The sequence below is a fragment of the Entelurus aequoreus genome, linkage group LG09 (genome assembly GCF_033978785.1).
Source record: "Entelurus aequoreus isolate RoL-2023_Sb linkage group LG09, RoL_Eaeq_v1.1, whole genome shotgun sequence".
Lineage (NCBI taxonomy): Eukaryota > Metazoa > Chordata > Actinopteri > Syngnathiformes > Syngnathidae > Entelurus > Entelurus aequoreus.
This window is the reverse complement of record NC_084739.1, coordinates 9,841,165-9,863,664: the sequence shown is the minus strand read 5'-3', so window position 1 is coordinate 9,863,664 and position 22,500 is coordinate 9,841,165. Positions and strand designations below refer to the sequence as shown.

The window sequence follows — 22,500 nt, the reverse complement described above, 5'->3', positions numbered from 1 at the left end:
ATACTTGGTCAACAGCCATACAGGTCACACTGAGGGTGTACGTATAAACAACTTTAACACCGTTACAAATATGCGCCACACTGTGAACCCACACCAAACAAGAATGACAAACACATTTCGGGAGAACATCCGCACCGTAACACAACAGAACAAATACCCAGAACCCCTTGCAGCACTAACTCTTCCGGGACGCTACAATATACACCCCCCGCTATCCCCTACCCCAACCCCGCCCACCTCAACCTCCTCATAACTTGAGTTGATTTATTTTGGAAAACCTTGTTACATTGTTTAATGCATCCAGTGGGACATCACAACAAAATTAGGCATAATAATGTGTTCATTCCACGACTGTATATATCGGTATCGGTTGATATCGGAATCGGTAATTAAGAGTTGGACAATATCGGAATATCGGATATCGGCAAAAAAGCCATTATCGGACATCTCTACCCTTGAACACACACTTTCTTTTAAGGCACACCCAAAAGTTATGTACTGCGTTTGATAAACAACAAAATACCGTATTTTTCCGACTATAAGGCGCACTTACAATCCTTTCATTTTCTCAAAAATCGGCAGTGCGCCTTATGTACGGAATAATTCTGGTTGTGCTTACCGACCTCGAAGCCATGTTATTTGGTACTTGGTGTCATGATAAGTGTGACCAGTAGATGGCAGTCGCACATAAGAGATGCGTGTAGACTGCAATATGACGCCAGTAAACAACACCAAAACTTTAAATGTTCCATTGAGAATAAATAACATTACACACGGCGCTCAAAAATCCGTCAAAATGTTTTAGTACGACTTTGAAGGCGCACCGCTTGATGGATTGTCGGCCCGTTACGGCGACCGTAGTCAGAGATACAAGTATTACTATGGTGTGTGTATAAGGACCGCAAAATAGCACCCATTAGCAGACATATTATCTGGCGTTTTGTTTCGCAATATTATGCAAAAGCAACTTTTCTTCCCTTGTGGTACCTGCTGATGTGTATTTGGGATCTGCATACGTCCTGAAAATTTGCGCACGTCCACCACTGTAGATATCGTAGTCGATAAGCTTCTTCTTTTTCTCTATCGTCTTGTTATGTGACATTCATCCTCCGCTGTCGCCATTTCTACTATAAAGTAGTGTAAAGTTCTTACTTATATCTGTCAGTAAACTCGCCATGAAAGCGCTAAAACATACCGGTGTAGTGAGTTTACATTATTCACCCAAGGAACTTTAGTTATTAGAGAGTTGCGGTTTCAAAGGACACATTTCCGGCGTTGTTGTTGCACTAGTGAGCCACGGATGAGGAGATGCTGCTCCGTTATTGATGGAAGTAAAGTCTGAATGTCATTAAAACAGTTTTGACACTTCTTCCACTCCCGTCCTTGCACGCTACACCGCTACAACAAAGATGACGAGGAGAAGACGCCGTCGAAGGTGAGCCGCGTCAATAAGACCCGCCCACAAAACGGCGCATCCTGAAGCGACTGTCAGAAAGCGACTTGAAGATGATCTGTAAAACATCATCTATGCAACATTTTGACCAAAGAACCACCGTCACATGTTATGTAGATCAGTGTTTTTCAACCTTTTTTGAGCCAAGGCACATTTTTTGTGTTGAAAAAACGCGGAGGCACACCACCAGCAGAAATCATTAAAAAACGAAACTCAGTTGACAGTAAAAAGTCGTCGTCGCAATTGTTGGATATGACTTTAAAGGCCTACTGAAAGCCACTACTACCAACCACGCAGTCTGATAGTTTATATATCAATGATGAAATCTTAACATTGCAACACATGCCAATACGGCCGGGTTAACTTATAAAGTGACATTTTAAAATTCCCGGGAAATATCCGGCTGAAACGTCGCGGTATGATGACGTATGCGCGTGACGAAGTCAGAGTAACGGAAGTTATGGTACCCGTAGAATCCTATACAAAAAGCTCTGTTTTCATTTCATAATTCCACAGTATACTGGACATCTTTTGCAATTTTTTAATGAACAATGAAGGCTGCAAAGAAGACAGTTGTAGGTGGGATCAGTGTATTAGCAGCAGACTACAGCAACACAACCAGGAGGACTTTGTTGGAGCGCTAGCCGCGCTAGCCGCCGACTTCACCTTGACTTCCTACGTCTCCGGGCCGCCAAACGCATCGGGTGAAGTCCTTCGTCCTTCTGCCGATCGCTGGAACGCAGGTGAGCACGGGTGTTGATGAGCAAATGAGGGCTGGCTGGCGTAGGTGGAGAGCTAATGTTTTTAGCATAGCTCTGTGCAGTCCGGTTGCTAAGTTAGCTTCAATGGCGTCGTTAGCACAGCATTGTTAACCTTCGCCAGCCTGGAAAGCATTAACCGTGTATTTACATGTCCACGGTTTAATAGTATTGTTGATTTTCTATCTATCCTTCCAGTCAGGGGTTTATTTATTTTGTTTCTATATGCAGTTAAAGCACGATGCTATCACGTTAGCTCGTAGCTAAAGCATTTCGCCGATGTATTGTCGTGGAGATAAAAGGCACTGAATGTCCATTTCGCGTTCTCGACTCTCATTTTCAAGAGGATATAGTATCCGAGGTGGTTTAAAATACAAATCTGTGATCCACAATAAAAAAAAGGAGAGTGTGGAATCCAATGAGCCAGCTTGTACCTAAGTTACGCTCAGAGCGAAAAAAGATACGTCCTGCACTGTCTCTCAAGTCCTTCACTGTAACGTTCCTCATCTACGAATCTTTCATCCTCGCTCAAATTAATGGGGTAATCGTCACTTTCTCGGTCCGAATCTCTCTCGCTCCATTGTAAACAACGGGGAATTGTGAGGAATACTAGCTCCTGTGACGTCACGCTACTTCCGCTACAGGCAAGGCTTTTTTTTATCAGCGAGCAAAAGTTGCGAACTTTATCGTCGATTTTCTCTACTAAATCCTTTCAGCAAAAATATGGCAATATCGCGAAATGATCAAGTATGACACATAGAATGGATCTGCTATTCCCGTTTAAATAAAAAAAAAATCATTTCAGTAGGCCTTTAAAGCATAACCAAGCATGCATCACTATAGTTCTTGTCTCAAAGTAGGTGTACTGCCACCACCTGTCACAACACATCCTGACTTATTTGGAGTTTTTTGCTGTTTTGCTGTGTGTAGTGTTTTAGTCCTTGTCTTGCGCTCCTATTTTGGTGGCTTTTTCTCTTTTTTGGGTATTTTCCTGTAGCAGTTTCATGTCTTCCTTTTGAGCGATATTTCCCGCATCTACATTGTTTTAGCAATCAAGAATATTTCAGTTGTTTTTATCCAGGGCCGGCCCGTGGCATAGGCCGTATAGGCAAATGCTAAGAGCGCCGTCCATCAGGGGGCGCCACGCCAGTGCCACAAATGTTGGAGAAAAAAAAAAGAAGAAAAAAGTTGGTACTATTTTTTCTAAATACAAAAAATAATCCCACGTTAATTAAAATGTAAAGTAAAGCCTATTTAATAGAAATATTATTTTTTACAACATTACGCCGCCCCCATCCCCCCGCACGGTGCGCCCCCTCTCTTCCCGTATCATGACTCTTACCACATTAAAAAAATCAACACAAGATGTCAAAACGGCCAAAACTGTCAGGTGCTCAGGGAAGAAAAAAGACAAAAGAAGAGGAGGAGAAACGAGAAAAAGACAGAGGTAGCAGAGAGGTAACGTTAGCCTACATGAAATTATTTGTCTGTTACAGAATGTGATAGTAACCTGGCTTTTTAGCATTAAGCTAATGTTACATGATTCGTCAATTGCTAATCAATAAATAGCTAGTTCTGTTTTAATGTCGGGTTAATATTGTGGAGGGGGCTAAATTGTTATGGAAAATAATAATGTAACGTTAGGTAATTACAGTACTCCCACCTTACATTCCTCAGGGACATTTGTATTAGATCTTTTAAGCAGGTGTTTTTTGTTTACATTGTTATTGCCTTCTGGTTAGCTAATGTTTGCCTTGCAGGTAATAGTCACTTTTCCACCCCTTTATATATTAGGTATAATTGTAAGCCTAGTTGTTAAAGTGCACATCATTAATGTTAATTAAGCAATATCACATGAGAGGGAATGCTGTTTTTTAATTTGAGCACTGCTGTGATTTGGTTAAAGATAATCATAACATAACATTCTCATATAATATGTTAATTTGCTTTCTTTAAGTAAAAAAAAATGTCAAAGACAAAGCTATTCGGTTTCTTGTGAGTATATACACTTCACTGCCGATGGGGGGGGGCACCTAAAATCTTGCCTAGGGCGCCAGATTGGTTAGGGACAGGCCTGTTTTTATCTTTCTTTGTGCGGACATTGTTGATTGTCATGTCATGTTCGGATGTACATTGTGGACGCCGTCTTTGCTCCGCAGTAAGTCTTTGCTGTCGTCCAGCATTCTGTTTTTGTTTACTTTGTAGCCAGTTCAGTCTTAGTTTCGTTCTGCATAGCCTTCCCTGAGTTTCCATGCCTTTTCTTAGGGGCACTCACCTTTTTGTTTATTTTTGGTTTAAGCATTAGACACAAGTTTACCTTCACGCTGTTTCCGACATCTACAAAGCAATTAGCTACCGGCTGCCGCCTACTGACATGGAAGAGTATTACACGGTTACTCTGCCGAGCTCTAGACAGCACCGACACTCAACAACAACACATCATTTGCAGACTATAATTACTGGTTTGCAAAAAATGTTTTTAACCCAAATAGGTGAAATTAGACAATCTCCCACGGCACACCAGACTGTGGCACAGTGGTTGAAAAACACTGATGTAGACCACAAGGAATTGTTTTATATTTAGAAAAAAATCATAATATGACTCCTTTAATGCGCCTTATAATCCGGTGCGCCTTTTGATGCAGAAAATACGGTATGTCCGATTTGTGTCCACGGTCATCCGAGCCAACTGAGAGGACATGAAGGAGGAAACTAAATCCAAAGCAGATGGCCTCCATGGGGGTCGAACAGGAGAAGAAAACCCCCCCCCAAAAAATCAAGGCTCTGCTTTTAATTAATATATGAGGCGGGGGAGGGGGGGCGACCACAACTCCAGTGCATGAGCCTCATTAGTATGCGTAGGAATGCGACTTCGGGGGGTAAAAAACAGTGGCGTCAGGAATTCGAAGCATTTGCAGGTAAAGAAGTTCCCGTCTGGACTACAGATGACAAATAACACATATACCGTGTCATTGACTTCAAGTCACGCAGGCACCCGATACCTTTTCCCCCCAGAAGTCCGGCTTTTTAAGGTCAGGCCGAGCCCACTTCCCACACATTCCCGGAAAAGAGTAATGACAAGTGGACGGACCCCAGACTCGACACTCCCTCTCACGTACCTTCAAACCTAAACCCTTAATCCTTCAGGATCGTCTGTTTGTCTCCGTTCAGTATTAGACCCGGCCCGTCCATGTCTCACCCAAAGCAAACATTCCCATAGCCCAGATCTACACCGCTAAGGTCAACGCCAATATGGACGTTCTCGCTTTCTCCATATATTAGAGAGGACAGCTTACCTACGGTTGATTTAGGCTCGGGGAGTTGGCAGGAACGTGGAGGGTAAATACAGAAAGAAACTGCTGACTAAGTTCTTAAGAAGAGGTCAGATCGGCTCGGTGTGAGGGAACAAGGCTGAGGCTTTACAGAACCTTTAGTAGGGAGTGGTTGTAGTGGCGCCCCCTACGGGTCGTGTTCAACATGCTTCGGAAGACATGCTATTGATTGATTGATTGAAATTTGTATTAGTCGATTGCACAGTACAGTACATATTCCGTCATACTTGCCAACCCTCCCGTTTTTAGCGGGAGAATCCCGGTATTCAGCGCCTCTCCCGACAACCTCCCGGCAGAGATTTTCTCCCGACAAACTCCCGGTATTCAGCCGGAGCTGGAGGCCACGCCCCCTCCAGCTCAATGCGGACCTGAGACTGAGTGGGGACAGCCTGTTCTCACGTCCGCTTTCCCACAATATAAACAGCTTGCCTGCCCAATGACGTCATAACATCTAGGGCTTTTAGAGAGTAGAGTGCACAACTGCGCACACAACAAGGAGACGAAGCAGAAGAACGAGGAAATTACAGACATGGCGACGCCGTCGACGAGCAAGATGAAGAAATACGCTTGCAAGTTACAAAACGAATGGAAACAAGAATTTCAGTTCATCCAGGACAGTTCGAAGGGGAAGGTGTATGTTGCCTGTACATTTTGTAGAACAGACTTCTCCATCGCCGAAATGATATACTCATCATGAACGGAGAAGTTAAACAGGACAATACTGCCATCTAATGGATAGCCACCGGAACACTGAAATTCAAGTATTTTGTATTTATATGTAAATAAAATAAATAAATATATATATATATATATATATATATATATATATATATATATATATATATATATATAGCTAGAATTCACTGAAAGTCAAGTATTTCATACATATATATATATATATATATATATATATATATATATATATATATATATATATATATATATATATATATATATATATATATATATATATATATATATATATATATATATATGAAATATATATGAAATACTCGAGTTGGTGAATTCTAGCTGTAAATAACCCCCCCCCTTATCCCCCACCTCCCGATATTGGAGGTCTCAAGGTTGGCAAGTATTTTTTATTTATATGTAAATGAAAATAAATAAATATATATATATATAGCTAGAATTCACTGAAAGTCAAGTATTTCATACATATACATATATATATATACATATATATATATATATACATATATACATGTATATATATATATATATATATATATATATATATATATATATATATATATATATATATATATATATATATATATATATATATATATATGAAATATATATGAAATACTCGAGTTGGTGAATTCTAGCTGTAAATAACCACGCCCCCCCCCCCCCCCCCCCCCCCCCCCCTATCCCCCACCTCCCGATATTGGAGGTCTCAAGGTTGGCAAGTATTTTTTATTTATATGTAAATGAAAATAAATATATACACATATATATATATATATATATATATATATATATATATATATATATATATATATATATATATATATATATATATATATAGAATTCACTGAAAGTCAAGTATTTCATACATATATATATATATATATATATATATATATATATATATATATATAATATATATATATATATATATATATATATATATATATATGTATATATATATATATATATATATATATATATATATATATATATATATATATATATATATATATATATATATATATATATATGTATATATATATATATATATATATATATATATATATGAAATATATATGAAATACTCGAGTTGGTGAATTCTAGCTGTAAATAACCACGCCCCCCGCCCCCAAACATATTATTTTTGATAGTGTTTATGGACTTGTTTTTATCGTTTTAATTATGTTTTTTTCGTCTTTTTGACAATGTTTTTATCGTTTTAATGATCATGATTTCATCTCGTTTATGGTCATCTTATATCGTGTTTATAATCATATTTTTATCATATTTATGATTGTTTTTATTGTGTTCATGATCATGTTTTTATCGTATTTATGATTATGTTTGTATCATGTTTATGAACATGTTTTTATCGTGTTTATGATTATGTTTGTATCGTGTTTATGAACACGTTTTTATCGTGTTTATGGATCATTGTTTATCGCGTTAATGATCATGTTTTTATCGTTTTAACGATCCTGTTTTATCGTGTTTATGATCATTTTTTAATCGTGTTTGTGTTTTTGACGTGTTTATGAACATGTTTTATCGTTTTATCATCTTATCGTGTTTATGGACATGTTTTTATCGTTTTAATTATCTTTTTTTATCGCTTTTATGAACATGTTTTATCGTGTTTATGATCCTGTTTTTATCGTATTTATGATTGTTTTTATCGTGTTTATATGTTTTGAACATGTTTTTATCGTTTTATAACTTTTGATCGTGTTTATGGACTTGTTTTTATCGTTTTAATCATGTTTTTTTGTCTTTATGTCCATTTTTTTATCGTTTTAATGATTATGATTTTATCCCGTTTATGGTCATCTTATATCGTGTTTATAATCATATTTTTATCGTATTTATGATTGTGTTTGTATCGTGTTTATGAACATGTTTTTATCGTGTTTATGGATCATTGTTTATCGTGTTAATTAACATGTTTTTATCGTTTTAACGATTCTGTTTTATCGTGTTTATGATCATTTTTTAATCGTGTTTGTGTTTTTGTCGTGTTTATGAACATGTTTTATCGTTTTGTCATCTTTTATCATGTTTATGGACATGTTTTTATCGTTTTAATGATCATGTTTTTATGGCTTTTATGATCATGTTTTTATCGTGTTTATGATCATGTTATTATCGTGTTCATGATCATATTTCTATGTGCTGGTGATGCCTGGAGTATAATTTAGTGATATTAGTTGACAACCAGCTGAAATGAAACAGGCTTGAACTGCTATTAACAAAAAAGCAGGAAGAAAAATGTCTGATCTAATTTGAGGTGTCAAGGATGAGGAAGGGGAAAGATGAACAGTTTTCCTGGAAAACAACTTATATTGCGATACATGTAGGAATTCACTCTGCTGTTGATCTCTTTTATTTTGAAGCATCGTTCTATTCTACCAGCATGCATGAAATATCGGGCTGCCAGGAGTAGAAATGACAGAGCAACTGGGTATGATGCAACATCATTATGCAATACCCGTTGTGTTTTGTATGTGTAATTTTTGTTTTTATCAACAACCATGATGTAACCCAAAGTCTTGGGAAATAGCGATGTTATATCATCACCCAAGTGCCAGGTCTAGATCCAAAATATACGTCTCACATTTCTACGCTCGTTGTTCCAAACCCAGTGCACAAATCAAAGTCTGTAAAGACTCGGTTGAATGCGTTTTAGTACGTAGGAACTTGACTCCGAAGGATGAACGGCCAAAAATTCCAATGGACACCCTCCAAAATCGAGTAGAATGTCTTTCCAGAAGAGTATAAAACTGTTCATGCTGCAAAGGACGTCAAATAATTTCAACTGGGACCAAACAGAGGTTTTAGTTATAAGGTCCTGAAGACCAGAGGGAACTACTTTTACCAAAATGACAAGATTTTAAACCAACACAGTCTATAAAAAATCTGGGTGTGATTTTTGACTCCCACATATTAAAAATATTTTAATTTTTTTTCATTTTAAGAACTTGGCCAGAGTTCGCCTGTTTCTCTCTCAGGCCAACACAAAGGTGCTAATGCATGCGTTTACTTCCTGTCCTATAGACCAGTGGTCCCCAACCTTTTTGTACTTGCAATTTCAATGCTTGAAAATTCGTCCCATTCGTCATTTAAATTTTAAATTAAATTTTAAATTTCTTGTGCGGCCGCGGCCCGGTACCAATCGGTCCACGGACCGGTACCGGGCCGCGGCCCGGTACCAATCGGTCCACGGTGGTTGGGGACCACTGCTATAGACTATTGTAATGCCTTGCTCTCTGGTCTTCCTAAAAAGAATACCAGAAGTCTACAATTATTACAAAACTCAGCTGACGAGGACCAGAGAGCGGGAGCACATTACACCAGTTTTAAAGTCGCTGCATTGGCTCCCCGTCTGCCCCAAGGTCGATTTTAAAGTTCAATTATTAGTTTTTAAATGTCTTAATGACCTTGGGTCTTCTTATCTATCTGACCTGTTTTTAACCGTATAAATTCTCGCGGATCCTGAGGTCCTTTTATCTTTAGCAAATACCAGAACTAAGACCCACGGTGTCCCCCGAGGACTCCTCAAAGATGGACGCTTTTGACCTTCCTTTTTTTTCAAAAAGCACCTAGGTGGAACTTTAGAGATGGGCCTCAGTCCACAAAGACATTTCAACATCTCACCCAAGTTAATTGGGCATACATGCACGCACACGCCCCTCCCCAAATCAACGCCTTCACCACTGCTTGATTCCTCCGGGGTTGTGGGGGCTGAGTAGCGCTTTATAGCGGCAGCCGTCCTCCAGGGTCCCAACTCCCCCCTCCTCTGTTGCGAGTTGTTGTGATTACATGTACCATGTTTATGTGTGCCACGCTATGTGAGCTTTTTTCCTCGGACTCAGTCTGGACCACTCCCGAAGGGTCCAGCCTCAGACTGATATTTTTTTTACCCTTCCCCCTTTCCCAATGTCACCTTTTTCCCACCTTTTTAAGGAGCGCTGTAAGTGGCTGATCCGTTGGCGGTCCCGTCGTGTCCCCCTGTAACGTATGTTTGCTCTTAGCGGGATTGTGCCGAAAATGTAATTTCAGTTCTTATGTGTCTTGTATATGTTAAGAATGGACAAATAAAGCTGCTGTCTGCGTGTCGGTGAGGCGGCATTTAGCCACTATGGCCCCCACCTGTGGAACTTTATTTTAAAAGGCTAAATACACACCCTTTTAATTAGGCTATTCATCTGTTTTTTTATTATTTTATTGTGTTTTCTGTCTTAATCATTATTATTGCTACAATTATTCTCTCAATTGTGTTTTTTATTACCTTATTAATGTAATATTTATATTTAAATTTTTACCTATATTTTATCATATATTTTACATTAAATATATATATATATATATACAGTATATGTATATGTGTATATATATATTTAGATGTATATATGTATGTATATTAGGGATGTCCGATAATGGCTTTTTGCCGATATCCGATATTCCGTTATTGTCCAACTCTTTAATTACCGATACCGATATAAACCGATACCGATATCAACCGATATATGCAGTCGTGGAATTAACACGTTATTATGCCTCATTTGGACAACCAGGTATGGTGAAGATAAGGTACTTTTTTTAAAAATTTGTAAAATAAGATAAATAAATTAAAAACATTTTCTTGAATAAAAAACAAAGTAAAACAATATAAAAACAGTTACATAGAAACTAGTAATGAATGAAAATGAGTAAAATTAACTGTTAAAGGTTAGTACTATTAGTGGAGCAGCAGCACGCACAATCATGTGTGCTTACGGACTGTATCCCTTGCAGACTGTATTGATATATATTGATATATAATGTAGGAACCAGAATATTAATAACAGAAAGAAACAACCCTTTTGTGTAAATGGGGGAGGGAGTTTTTTTGGGTTGGTGCACTAATTGTAAGTGTATCTTGTGTTTTTTATGTTGATTTAATATTTTAATTTAATTATTCTGAAGGTTCTTGCCCCCTCAGACTTACTCCTAGCACTTCATTCAGTGTTCATAATGAGCTCCCTTCCACCCTGTTTGAATGCGCCGCCTAGACGGGACGCCAGACGTGCCAATACCGCTCATCCCCGCAGAGGGGAAAACACATTTGACATTCTTGTACATTTATATGGATTTCCCAATGTAAACCTTTTGCAAATGTCAACAAAGCGGAGCTGGGTCTTGGCTGGATCTCCTCCTCCAAAAAGTACACAAACTCCAGGCTCTTTACGACATTCCCTGGCAGCGTTCCAGCCGCGGCCAAGAAGAGTTATACTCGCATCGCCAAGACCCAGACAGGTCAGTGAGTCACAACAAAAACATCCCATTCAGCGCTCAAGAGAGAGAAAGACGCTGCAAAGTGTTGACGCCTGAGGTTGTTTGTCAGACCACAACACAGACGTGTCGGGGTGCAATTATACCGGCAGAAGGATTAAGTCCTCTTTTTGGGCTTGGCCACATTTTAAGGAAGTCCGATGACAAATGTGCAGAGAACGGTATTCGGAACAATTGTTCATCAAGTGTCATTTTGTTTTCTCAGGTGACGCGTTCAAGACACCTGCGAGGATGGGACGTTTTGTTGCCTTCCCAGTAGGGAAAAGTGCTTTGGAGGTAGGAATTCTGCTTGTTTATTGGCCCTGTTGTGTGAATGGTAGGGTTGTCACTAGAGATGTCCACATTATCGGCCGATAAATGCTTTAAAATTAGGGATGTCCGATAATGGCTTTTTGCCGATATCCGATATGCCGATATTGTCCAACTCTTTAATTACCGATACCGATATCAACCGATATATACAGTCGTGGAATTAACACATTATTATGCCTAATTTGGACAACCAGGTATGGTGAAGATAAGGTACTTTAAAAAAAAATTAATAAAATAAAATAAGATAAATAAATTAAAAACATTTTCTTGAATAAAAAAGAAAGTAAAACAATATAAAAACAGTTACATAGAAACTAGTAATGAATGAAAATTAGTAAAATTAACTGTTAAAGGTTAGTACTATTAGTGGAGCAGCAGCACGCACAATCATGTGTGCTTACGGACTGTATCCCTTGCAGACTGTATTGATATATATTGATGTATAATGTAGGAAGCAGAATATTAATAACAGAAAGAAACAACCCTTTTGTGTGAATGAGTGTAAACGGGGGAGGGAGGTTTTTTGGGTTGGTGCACTAATTGTAAGTGTATCTTGTGTTTTTTATGTGGATTTAATAAATAAAAAAATAAAACAAATTAAATTTTAAAAAAACGATACTGATAATAAAAAAAACGATACCGATAATTTCCGATATTACATTTTAACGCATTTATCGGCCGATAATATCGGCAGACCGATATTATCGAACATCTCTATTTAAAATGTAATATTGGAAATTATCGGTATTGTTTTTTTTATTATCGGTATCGTTTGTTTTTGTTTTTTTTAAAAAATTTTTTATTAAATCAACATAAAAAACACAAGATACACTTACAATTAGTGCACCAACCCAAAAAACCTCCCTCCCCCATTTACACTCATTCACACAAAAGGGTTGTTTCTTTCTGTTATTAATATTCTGCTTCCTACATTATATATCAATATATATCAATACAGTCTGCAAGGGATACAGTCCGTAAGCACACATGATTGTGCGTGCTGCTGGTCCACTAATAGTACTAACCTTTAACAGTTAATTTTACTCACTTTCATTCATTACTAGTTTCTATGTAACTGTTTTTATATTGTTTTACTTTCTTTTTTATTCAAGAAAATGTTTTTAATTTATTTATCCTATTTTAATTTATTAATATTTTAAAAAAGGACCTTATCTTCACCATACCTGGTTGTCCAAATTAGGCATAATAATGTGTTAATTCCACTACTGTATATATCAGTATCGGTTGATATCGGTATCGTTTGATATCGGTATCGGTAATTAAAGAGTTGGACAATATCGGAATATCGGCAAAAAGCCATTATCGGCCTGCCGATATTATCGGCCTGCCGATATTATCGGCCTGCCGATATTATCGGCCGATAAATGCGTTAAAATGTAATATCGGAAATTATCGGTATCGTTTTTTTTATTATCTGTATCAGGTTTTTTTATTTTTTTTTATTTTTATTTTTTTATTAAATCAACATAAAAAACACAAGATACACTTACAATTAGTGCACCAACCCAAAAAACCTCCCTCCCCCATTTCTTTCTGTTATTAATATTCTGGTTCCTACATTATATATCAATATATATCAATACAGTCTGCAAGGGATACAGTCCGTAAGCACACATGATTGTGCGTGCTGCTGGTCCACTAATAGTACTAACCTTTAACAGTTAATTTTACTCATTTTCATTCATTACTAGTTTCTATGTAACTGTTTTTATATTGTTTTACTTTCTTTTTTATTCAAGAAAATGTTTTTAATTTATTCATCTTATTTTATTTTATTTTTTTTTTAAAAGTACCTTATCTTCACCATACCTGGTTGTCCAAATGAGGCATAATAATGTGTTAATTCCACGACTGTATGTATCGGTTGATATCGGTATCGGTAATTAAAGAGTTGGACAATATCGAAATATTCGGCAAAAAGCCATTATCGGACATCCCTAGTTGTCACCATACCAATATTTTGGTACCGGAACAAAAAATGTATTTCGATACTTTTCTAAATAAAGGGGACCACAAAAAAAGCATTATTGGCTTTAGTTTAACTAAAAATGTTAGAGTACATTAAACATATGTTTATTATTGCAATCCAAGAACAATTTTGTCCTTAAAACCTCTAAAGCAGTGGTTCTTAACCTGGGTTCGATCGAACCTTAGGGGTTCGGCGGAGGTCGAGACACACCCGACTCATCGTGTAAATACAAACTTCTCCCTATCGGCGTATTACATTTGACTGATTTGCAGGTGTGTAATTTGTTGTGAGTTTATGCACTGTGTTGGTTTTGTTCTTTAAAAAAGGTGATGTTCATGCACGCTTCATTTTGTGCACCAGTAATAAAACATGGTAACACTTTAGTATGGGGAACATATTCACCATTAATTAGTTGCTTATTAACATGCAAATTAGTAACATATTGGCTCTTAACTAGTCATTATTAAGTATTTATTAATGCCTTATTCGGCATGGGCTTATTATAACCCTAACCCTCTAACCCTGGCCCTAACCAAATAACCCCAACCCTAACCAAATAACTCTAAATTAAGTCTTTGTTACTTAGAATATGTTCCCCATACTAAAGTGTTACCAAAAACATAAAACTTTGTCTTGAATTTGAAAAAAACATTTTATTTGTCACTAAAGAAGGGTTCGGTGAATGCGCACATGAAACTGGTGGGGTTCGATACCTCCAACAAGGTTAAGAACCACTGCTCCAAAGGCTTAGTGGCCACATGCGTGGACAGCACCTTTTAGCTCTTATTTCCAAAATTGTGTACACTACTGAATTGGGGTCTTATGGCCACTTATGTGGACACTTATACTGCCATCTGGTGGTGTCAGAAGAGTATAACATACAATGGAATTTGGGGGAAAAAAGGTGTAAAAATAAGAATTAGCATGTCACTACACATGAAGTACACGTATGTGTACTTATGGACTAAGTACATCATATCAAAAGATGATTCTTAGTTGTTATTCTAGTTAGGGTCCAATAAGCCCAAATAGCAAAGAGAAATAAAAAAAAGCATGTAAACAAACAGCTTGGGCCTTAGGAGGTTAAATAAAATAGTGAACATATAAGACAACTTGTCTTTTAGTAGTAAGTAAACAAACAAAGGCTCCTAATTAGTCTGCTGACATATGCAGTGTCATTTATGATTATGTTTTGTCAAAATTATGAGGGACAAGCTGTAAAATTTGGCCCACGGGCCAGAGTTTGACACCCATGCTGTAGAATAAAGGTATTTTTCTGCTGAACTGTTTGCATCGTCACTTTATTAAAGGTGGTTGATCTTAACAATTCAGAAAAAATTTGTCAAATAAAGGTATTTTTCTGTGGAACTGCCAGCACTGTCACTTCATTAAAGGTGTTTGATCGTAATCATTTGGAAAAACTCTGTAGAATAAAGGTATTTTTCTGCAGAACTGTTTGCATCGTCACTTTATTAAAGGCCTACTGAAATGATTTTTTTAATTTAAACGGGAATAGCAGATCCATTCTATGTGTCATACTTGATCGTTTCGCGATATTGCCATATTTTTGCTGAAAGGATTTAGTATAGAACAACGACGATAAAGTTCGCAACTTTTGCTCGCTGATAAAAAAAAGCCTTGCCTGTAGCGGAAGTAGCGTGACGTCACAGGAGCTAGTATTCCTCACAATTCCCCGTTGTTTACAATGGAGCGAGAGAGATTCGGACCGAGAAAGTGATGATTACCCCATTAATTTGAGCCAGGATGAAAGATTCGTAGATGAGGAACGTTACAGTGAAGGACTTGAGAGGCAGTGATGGACGTATCTTTTTTCGCTCTGACCGTAACTTAGGTACAAGCTGGCTCATTGGATTCCACACTCTCTCCTTTTTCTGTTGTGGATCACGGATTTGTATTTTAAACCACCTCGGATACTATATCCTCTTGAAAATGAGAGTCGAGAACGCAAAATGGACATTCAGTGCCTTTTATCTCCACGACAATACATCGGCGAAATGCTTTAGCTACGAGCTAACGTGATAGCATCGTGCTTTAACTGCATATAGAAACAAAAGAAATAAACCCCTGACTGGAAGGATAGATAGAAAATCAACAATACTATTAAACCGTGGACATGTAAATACACGGTTAATGCTTTCCAGGCTGGCGAAGGTTAACAATGCTGTGCTAACGACACCATTGAAGCTAACTTAGCAACCGGACTGCACAGAGCTATGCTAAAAACATTAGCTCTCCACCTACGCCAGCCAGCCCTCATTTGCTCATCAACACCCGTGCTCACCTGCGTTCCAGCGATCGGCAGAAGGACGAAGGACTTCACCCGATGCGTTTGGCGGCCCGGAGACGTAGGAAGTCAAGGTGAGGTCGGCGGCTAGCGCGGCTAGCGCTCCAACAAAGTCCTCCTGGTTGTGTTGCTGTAGTCCGCTGCTAATACACTGATCCCACCTACAACTGTCTTCTTTGCAGCCTTCATTGTTCATTTAAAAAATTGCAAAAGATGTCCAGTATACTGTGGAATTATGAAATGAAAACAGAGCTTTTTGTATAGGATTCCACGGGGTACCATAACTTCCGTTACTCGGACTTCGTCACGCGCATACGTCATCATACCGCAATGTTTCAGCCGGATATTTCCCGGGAAGTTTTAAATGTCACTTTATAAGTTAACCCGGCCGTATTGGCATGTGTTGCAATGTTAAGATTTCATCATTGATATATAAACTATCAGACTGCGTGGTCGGTACTAGTGGCTTTCAGTAGGCCTTTAAAGGTGGTTGATCTAAATAATTTAGTAAAAATCTGTAAAATTACGTTATTTTTCCGCAAAACGTTTCATGAACATTTCTGTAAATATAATGTTTTTGATCATTATTTGGTTTACAATGTTTTACTTTCATTTTATGGTTTTCGTTTGGCAGCCGTAGCTTCCAGTAGATGACCGTTTTTTTTACAGTTTTTTTTTTTTTTTACAGTGTATGTAAAAGCTTTCTGTCCTTGCTTTGTTGGCATCCCTGCAGCAACAAGAACGCAGAAGGCAAGGATGCGGTCATCATCCTGTCAGTCAGAGCTCAGGGCCAAGTGAGGCCACGCAGATGGCCGGTGCTCACATAGAAATGACCCTGTGACCACCTCAGCTGTGTCTCTCTGCACACGGAACACACTTTTTTTTCTTTTTTTTTAAATCTGCTGTTTCCGCTGCTGGACTTAACATCCCCTTAGCCCTGGGCCAGAACCTCAGCCAGGTGCATTATGGGGGGTGGGGGGGGACTGTTTATCACTCCCGTCATGTACTGCGAGCTCTAAATACTAAATACAGCCACTGTGCATCTTTTTCCAAGCTCTGCAGCTGTCGCTTTCTAATGCCCGCAAAAAGAAAAGTGGGCGAAAGTGACGGGTCAGGAACAGGTGTGCTGGTAAATGTGATCAATCTGACCCCACAATGGCTCCTTGTTGATGCAAACAATGCCCCGCGCTGAATGAGGCGTTCAAAGGAAGCTGGAAAAGTCGTGAATTATAGCGCCTAATCTGTGAAAATGGTGAATAAAAGCAACATTTTAACGAGGTGACCTATTTAGAGTAGGGAAGGGATTGGTATTGGCCCCACTCCTGGGTGGATCCCCTGTGAGAGGAAGGCGGGGTGTTAATCATTTTGCAATGCAGTCTGCTGAAAATGATGGAAAGCGCCAATCTACATAGCAACCGATGCTGCGGTCAAAAGTTCAAATCGCCACAAATCACACTTCAAGACATTCATCAATGCCCTCTAGTGGCTTAAGTGGATAGCGCACCTCCCCGCCCTCGATTAGTCACGTTTTATGTGTCAGGTAAACCGTGACGAATTGAGCTATATGAATCCCCTTCCTACCGTAGTGTACAATAATGGCTTTTTAATGGGGCAACTGCACTTTTAAAAAAATGTTGCCTATCGTTCACAATTATTATTTTGAGGATTTTAAAGACGATACAAAACACTTGAAAGATGCGGCCAATAGGAGTCCCCTTTGTTGCCTTCAAAGTCCTCTAAAACAACTTCAAAACCCCCAAATGTTTTAAATACACACTGCAAGTCTATATATAATGTAGTAACAGACACCTTCATAACAATATGTAATATGTTTTATATACACACTGCAACTATATATATATAATGTAGTAACAGACACCTTCATAACAATATGTAATATGTACAATATACACACTGCAAGTATATATATAATGTAGTAACAGACACCTTCATAACAATATGTAATATGTTTTATATACACACTGCAACTATATATATATAATGTAGTAACAGACACCTTCATAACAATATGTAATATGTACAATATACACACTGCAAGTATATATATATTTTAGTAACAGACACCTTCATAACAATATGTAATATGTTTTATATACACACTGCAACTATATATATATAATGTAGTAACAGACACCTTCATAACAATATGTAATATGTACAATATACACACTGCAGGTATATATATATAATGTAGTAACAGACACCTTCATAACAATATGTAACATGTACAATATAAACACTGCAGGTATATATATAATGTAGTAACAGACACCTTCATAAGAATATGTAATATGTACAATATACACACTGTAAGAATATATATATAATGTAGTAACAGACACCTTCATAACAATATGTAAAATGTACAATATACATACTGCAAGTATATATATAATGTAGTAACAGACACCTTCATAACAATATGTAATATGTACAATATACACACTGCAAGTATATACTCTATATAATGTAGTAACAGACACCTTCATAACAATATGTAATATGTACAATATACACACTGCAAGTATATATATATAATGTAGTAACAGACACCTTCATAACAATATGTAATATGTACAATATCCACACTGCGAGTATATATATATATATTTTAGTAACAGACACCTTCATAACAATATGTAATATGTACAATATACACACTGCAAGTATATATATATTTTAGTAACAGACACCTTCATAACAATATGTAATATGTACAATATACACACTGCAAGTATATATATAATGTAGTAACATACACCTTCATAACAATATGTAATATGTACAATATACACACTGCAGGTATATATATAATGTAGTAACAGACACCTTCATAACAATATGTAATATGTACAATATACACACTGCAAGTATATATATAATGTAGTAACAGACACCTTCATAACAATATGTAATATGTACAATATACACACTGCAAGTATATATATAATGTAGTAACAGACACCTTCATAACAATATGTAAAATGTACAATATAGACACTGCAGGTATATATATAATGTAGTAACAGACACCTTCATAACAATATGTAATATGTACAATTTTACAATATTTAACATCATGTACTGTATGTACAGAAGCTGCAATACATACAGAATAGTGCTGCTAGGATCCTGATGAGAGTGTGGAAATATGACCATATCACACCAACTCTCAAATCCCTTCACTGGCTTCCTGTTCCACTCAGGATGGAATACAAAGTCTCCCTACTAACCCACCAGTGCCTCCATGGTAATGCCCCCCTCTACCTCACCCCCAAATCCTCCACGCGACACCTCCGCTCCGGACAGGCTAACCTCCTCCAACCTCCGAGGACAAAGCTACGAACAATGGGAGACCGGGCTTTCTGCTCCGCCGCTCCCAGTCTGTGGAACGCTCTCCCTGACCACCTGAGGGCACCACAGACTGTGGATGCTTTTAGAAAAGGCTTAAACCCCCTTCTTTTTTTAAAAAAAAAAGCATTTTTTTTAGATATATGCATACTAGTTTTAGCTATTTTGCTGTTCTAGTTTTTATTTGTATTTATTTTTTATATCTTTTAATTTATTTATTTTTTAATACACTGTAGCACTTTGAGGTTGTATACTCAATATAAAGTGCTTTTTACAAATAAAATCTATTAATATTATTATTATTTACATGTTAGAAGGCGGGGGAAAAAAACAACTTTCGTCTTCTTGTCTCATAATGATTGTGAATAATAATAATAATAATAATGTATTAGATTTATATAGCGCTTTTCTAGACACTCAAAGCGGGGTCTTATGGCCGCTTATGTGGACACTTATACTGCCATCTGGTGGTGTCAGAACATACAATGGAATTTGGGGGAAAAAAGTGTAAAAATATGTCACTAAACATGACGTACACATTTGTGTACTTATGGACTAAGTACATCATATCAAAAGATGATTCTTAGTTTTTATTCTAATTAGGGTCCAATAAGCCCAAATAGCAAAGAGAAATAAAAAAAAGCATGTAAACAAACAGCTTGGGCCTTAAAGGCCTACTGAAAGCCACTACTACCGACCACGCAGTCTGATAGTTTATATATCAATGATGAAATCTTAACATTGCAACACATGCCAATACGGCCGGGTTAGATTAGTAAAGTGCAATTTTAAATTTCCCGCGAAATATCCTGCTGAAAACGCCTCGGTATGATGACGTCTGCGCGTGACGTCACGGATTGTAGCGGACATTTTGGGACAGCATTGTGGCCAGCTATTAAGTCGTCTGTTTTCATCGCAAAATTCCACAGTATTCTGGACATCCGTGTTGGTGAATCTTTTGCAATTTGTTTAATGAACAATGGAGACAGCAAAGAAGAAAGCTGTAGGTGGGAAGCGGTGTATTAGCGGCCGGCTGCAGCAACACAAACACGTAGCGGCTACGTCGTAGCCGGTGTTTCATTGTTTACATTCCCGAACGATGACAGTCAAGCTTTACCATTGGCCTGTGGGGAACTGGGACAACAGAGACTCTTACCAGGAGGACTTTGAGTTGGATACGCGGTACCGTGAGTACGCAGCTGCGGCTTCCAAACATTTGATCGCTTGCCCGTACGTGCGTGCCGCTATATGCATGTCACGTACGTAACTTTGGGGAAATATATGTGCTGTATGAACTTTACGGAGGTGAACGGTGCTTTGGGCTGTGGGATTGAGTGTGTTGTGCGGGTGTTTGATTTGTATTGGCGGGTTATATGGACGGGAGGGGGGAGGTGTTTGTTATGCGGGATTAATTTGTGGCATATTAAATATAAGCCTGGTTGTGTTGTGGCTAATAGAGTATATATATGTCTTGTGTTTATTTACTGTTTTAGTCATTCCCAGCTGAATATCAGGTCCCACCCGCCTCTCACAGCATCTTCCCTATCTGAATCGCTTCCACTGCCCTCTAATCCTTCACTCTCACTTTCCTCATCCACAAATCTTTCATCCTCACTCAAATTAATGGGGAAATCGTCGCTTTCTCGGTCCGAATCGCTCTCGCTGCTGGTGGCCATGATTGTAAACAATGTGCAGATGTGAGGAGCTCCACAACCTGTGACGTCACGCTACTTCCGGTACAGGCAAGGCTTTTTTTTTATCGGCGACCAAAAGTTGCGAACTTTATCGTCGATGTTCTCTACTAAATCCTTTCATCAAAAATATGGCAATATCGCGATATGATCAAGTATGACACATAGAATGGATCTGCTATCCCCGTTTAAATAAGAAAATGTCATTTCAGTAGGCCTTTAAGAGGTTTTAAGACTCCGACGTGCACGTTTGAGTGACGGCACATTTACAACCGCATGCAAACTGACATTAGTACTTTTGAAACAATTATCAGTACAACACAAATGTTTTTCCTCTCAGATAAATCCGCTTTAATCCCGGCCTCGCCAAATGGCTGGCTCGCATCTGGAAACAATCAGTGTAAACATTCGCAGCACATCGCTCGAGAGCAGCAACGCAAGAACCGAGCTCGCGTGTACCGACCGCTATTTGTTTTGGCCTCGCTTCACCGAGAGACAGATTGTCAGATACAGAGCGTTGGGTTCACATCCGCCATTGCTAGCATGAGCCTGATAAGGCCTCTATAATAATTGCTGTACGGTGGTTGCAGTTAGCGTGCTGTGCTGGCCATGTGTGCTCCAGGAAGCTGGAGGCAGTTCAAAACAGTGGTTCTTCATTCAATCATCACCATATTTCAAGAATGTGTTTCTTCATTTAGATGACTGTTGTTTACAGCTACTACTAACCCCACATTCAGCATCTTGTCAAATTTGAAAAATTGCCAAAAAAGTATTAAGTATAACTACCGCTTCACACTTAGTCAAAATAGCAGCAGCCGCAACAAAACGACACCAAGGCTATTCTACTCAAAAGAGAAAATATGCCGGAAAGTACGGACAATAAGACGTTACTTTTTTACTAAACCTTGAACCCTGGACATTGAACATGTTAACGTTTTGGTGTTGTTTACTGGCGTCATATTGCAGTCTACACAAATCTAGTTAATGGTTGTCACACACACACTAGGTGAGGGGAGCAGTGAGCAGCAGCGGTGGCCGCGCCCGGGGATCATTTTTAATAATTGTTCATTAATTTAGATTATTGTTTGTTATTATATACATATATATAGTGAATATATATATATATATATATATATATATATATATATATATATATATATATATATATATATATATATATATATATATATATATAATAAAATACATAGAGCTATACCGCCCCCTTGTGGTTCTGTGTCGTCACCT

At 37.9% G+C, this 22,500-nt stretch overlaps 1 protein-coding gene and 1 long non-coding RNA gene across 2 annotated transcripts in view; one reads left to right on the top strand and one right to left on the bottom strand.

Moving 5' to 3' along the window:
* LOC133657093 (uncharacterized) overlaps nt 1–11,824 on the top strand; it is a 36,210-nt gene extending 24,386 nt beyond the window's left edge. The window contains exon 4 of the long non-coding RNA XR_009827222.1: nt 11,791–11,824. This is a non-coding gene — a long non-coding RNA (uncharacterized LOC133657093). The remainder of the gene's footprint in view (nt 1–11,790) is intronic.
* zcchc24 (zinc finger, CCHC domain containing 24) overlaps nt 1–22,500 on the bottom strand; it is a 126,572-nt gene that overhangs the window by 17,248 nt on the left and 86,824 nt on the right. The gene's annotated exons all lie outside the window — the stretch shown is intronic.